Here is a 4404-nt window from a genome sequence, read left to right on the forward strand (position 1 = left end):
TGGAAGGTATTAAATACGTGAATTCCAGGCAGCTGCTGGGCTGGTCAGCAAATTGCCCAGAGGGCAAAAGTTTGTCACACCAAAGACGGAAAAATATATCATTTCATGTGACCCTGCCTGGCGCTCGGCATTAAGTGGATCAAACTAGCACTGATCTGGTTGAGCTTAGTTGACTGTCTGAAGGGGGTATCCACTTTAAACACCAGCATGCTATCTCCGTGGGACTGTGCAACAAAACTAGCATTACTACGGACCAGGACAAGCGTGTTAATTTTGTGTCGTCACACATTAGCTCTCTATAATCATACATAGAGGGCAGTGGCATGCTGTTTACTATATTTAGACTGGACGACAGGATTGGTCTGGAAATATCCAGCCCTATTCCAGGATAGTATTATGGTGCTTTGTGTGAGTACCCAGGGGCGGATACCGCTATTTGAGAAAGGGGATGGGGGTGCACAGTTAATTATCACTAAAACGGGAGTTTCAATAGTCATTTAATCAACTTTCAGGACATAAACACACACACACACCACCACCCAAAAAAGGATCCCCGCCAGGATCCGCAGTAGTCCCAATTGGCTTTCTTGTCAAAGTCCTTCCAAGTGGCGTGATGGTCATTATTGGGAATTAGCTCGGATTCCGAAGTAACAAGTAGATAATTACGAGAATATTTACCAAAATGGAATATTATCGGCAGATTTAACGTGCGCTTCCCGACATTATGCGCATTTCGCAAACGACCGCCAGGCCATTTAGTGTTTGCTCAAGAGAGGGGTGATTTGACCGAAAGGTATGGCAACCTGAAGGGTTGCATAATTAAAGGACAAGGTATGATAAGGGTGGTTTTTGGCCCACAAACAGAATTGGCTGAACACATGTTATTTGTTTAGAGACAAGATGGCTTTGCATAAAAAAGCTATTTTTTAAATGATCTGAGGCCATAATTTCAATGCAAAGGGGCCAAAAATGGGTTTTATCAGTTCCCATGAAAAAATAACAAGAAATCTGAAATATCAGTGTGCCATAATGACTTATATACAACTATCAGTTTATTTACATACAAACAGTATCAGTTTTGCAACAGGTATTCATGATGAAGAAACATGTCAACATCAATCATAAGGTTTTAACTTCAAGGGGCCCAATTAGGGTTGCAATCCATTGTGGACAGTAATTCAATTACATGCCAATTGATTACAAAAAAGCTCATTATTCACACCTTTCTTTGCAAACATAAACTATAGGTCAATTTTACAACATGTACTTATGATAACCAATCATGTCCCACAAAATATAACAGGGGGCCCATTTTAGGTCTAATTACATTTTGGGCACAGCTTGATTTTAACAAGTAAGTGTTAAAAGTCAGTATTCACAACCGGTTTTAGCAAATATACAGTAAACATCTCATTCACAACATGTTATTACAATAACCAATCATGTTGCACTAAAAAGCACAGGTCTTGACCTCAAAGGGGCCTATTTCAGGTGAAATTACATTCTTGGCACAGCTTGATTTAACACCATGTAAGTGTTAAAAGTCAGTATTTACAACATTCTTGCAAATATATACAGTAAACATCTCATTCTCAACATGTTGTTACAATAACCAATCATGTTGCACTAAAAAGCACAGGTCTTGACCTCAAAGGGGCCTATTTCAGGTGAAATTACATTCTTGGCACAGCTTTTTTTAACACCATGTAAGTGTTAAAAGTCAGTATTTACAACATTCTTGCAAATATATACAGTAAACATCTCATTCACAACATGTTATTACAATAACCAACCATGCTTCCCTAAATATCACAGGTCTTGACCTCAAAGGGGGCCATTTTGGGTGAAATTACATTCTTGGCACAGCTTGATTTTGACACCAAGTAAGTGTTAAAAGTCAGTATTCAAAAATCTTCAAAAAGTAATTATTCACAACTCATTCACTGCAAAGATATTTAAAACATCCACTTTCACTCTTCATCCACATGGTCATCAATCTCTGAATCAGTTTCTGAATCACTGTCAAGAACTGCAGCATTCAACCGTGTATCACTAGAGTTGCTGGAAACTGGCATATTGTTTTGGTGTCTGCCATACCCAGATCTTCTCTCAACTGAAAAACAGATGACTTTATATCAAAAGAAAATTCTGTTTTAAAACTTTGATATTATAAATCCATTCAAGGGTAACATTACTTATTTATTTTCAAATGTCAGTAGTCTGGCCTTGAAGGCTTATGCAGATTTAATCACCACTGAGACATCAGTATTTCTGAAATTCTGTCACATTAAATTAGAAAATTGAAGAAAAAGATATTGGTTATTTTTTAGCACTCATATTATGCTTACCTTCTACCTCAAGTTTTAAGTTGTCATCTTCATGAAATGACACTCCTGAAATCAGTCCAAGCAAATTTCTCTTATCTGAAAACAAATATTTGAAATCATAAAAGAATTATCATTATGTTCAAGAAATTGGTGCTTTCTAATTTTTCTAATGCTAAACATGTCAATAGTATAGTTATATAGGGAAGGGAATTGACCTCCAAAAGCATAATCAATTGTTGAGGCCACTTTTTGATCAATTATAGATATAAGATAAAACCAACTGTTAGAGCACATCAAAACAAAGGTAATCAGTCCTCAGTTTTAATATGACAATTGAAACCAATAGTCATTGATTCTGTAAACATATTTTTAAGAAGAAATGGTGAACGCTTTTATTGATTATGTGATTTGGTTATCGGTAATTGACTGGCAGCCCACAAAATATCCATAAACTAATTATTTGTTTGATCAGTGCACCACTAATTAACAGCTCTGGACAGTTTGTAAATATTTACTTAAAGAAATTACCATACTAACATTTTGAAACAATGCTTACCTTCTACAGGTTCTTTAATGTGTGGGAACAAAGTGGAAAAGTCAGTGTCTTTAGGCTTAAACAAGATTTACATGATGTTAATTCAAGTTTGTTTGAACAGTGTAACTTACATTCGCAAACTTAAGAATTTTTTTTTACAAAATTTGTATTTCATGTGCACAAGTTTTGTCAGACAATTTACAATGCTTAACTTAACTTTGAAGAAGAAAAAAAAGAAAAGAAAAAAAACATTAGGATTTGAACCTGAATGTCTGATAACAGAAAAAAAAAATTAAGAGGCCATCACTGTAACCACTAGGCTACAGATTCTACTGTTACTGTTTGTCACTTTAAGCTTATATATTACACTTTGCAACAATGTGTCACTTGACGTCTGCTTGCATTTCATAATCTGCTAGACCTTGATACAATGTTCTTATTCTAACAATATTAAATGTAGCCTGATATATCCTAGAAAACATCAAAGTACATTATTTTTGTTAAAATGTGTATGTTTATACACAGTTACATCCAGTGGAATGCCAGTGTTATTTGACAGTGACAGGTGTCACAGAGGGGTTTGCTAAACAGATGATAGAACAAATATGATAAAATTCTAGGATAATTACAAAGATTCTCACCTTTAGAATGCTGCCTGATCATATTTTGAAAAATCTTCTGATGTCTTCTTTTTTTTCAAGCAGTGATCAACAGGGTCTCCAAAAAACTACCCTTGTTTACCTCAAAGTAATCAGCCTTGAGAGTCCCTTACGATATTGAAATTTTTAATAAACATGTTTGATAAGTTCATTTTAGTGCTCTAAAACATTCAAAATAGTAATGAATCATGGTATAGTTGTGTAAATGTGACGGATAGTTTTCAGAGATATTACATTACGCCAATTGTATGAAATTTAAATCTGGACATTTGCCGGAAATGGTAGGGTAGCTGAACTACGGGGTGGTTATTTGGTATTAATTTTGTTTGTATTTATGTTTTGTTTTTTGTTTAGTTCAGGTTATGTGGTTTTAAATTTTTATAGGTACAAGTTGGTTATTTTGGATTATGTGCGACCTGGAGGCCAGGTTTGATTAGAAATATATACCTAAGGCTTTGAGGATTTGGGTGTTGTTTGTGGTGTTTTGAGTGGGTTTTTTGAGTAGATGTTTTAGTTTAGAATTTGAATTTTGGTATTTACTTTGCCACTCTTGGAAGGTTTTGTGTTTGCATAGGTTTTTTATTTCGCTTTTACGTAGTGGTATGTTTAAGTTAACTTCTGGGAGTTAAGTGGGCGTTAAGACATGGTCAGAGATCCATATGAACTGTACCTTTTTGCCTTAGGCCTGGAAGATCCTGAGCGCATTTTCGTATTTTCTGCCTAACATTTCTTGTTCAAACTATTTATTCAAAATTGAAACAATAAAAAGGTTATGGTATGCTGGTGATACGAAATGGAGTGTGTCCTATTATGCAATACAATAAATGTGTCACACGCTTGTCCGACCCCGAACGAAAACACGAAATTGTAAACAAAATAAATA

Source organism: Haliotis rubra, unplaced genomic scaffold, assembly GCF_003918875.1.
Source record: "Haliotis rubra isolate DU_JTF1 unplaced genomic scaffold, ASM391887v1 Scf87, whole genome shotgun sequence".
NCBI classification, from domain to species: domain Eukaryota; kingdom Metazoa; phylum Mollusca; class Gastropoda; order Lepetellida; family Haliotidae; genus Haliotis; species Haliotis rubra.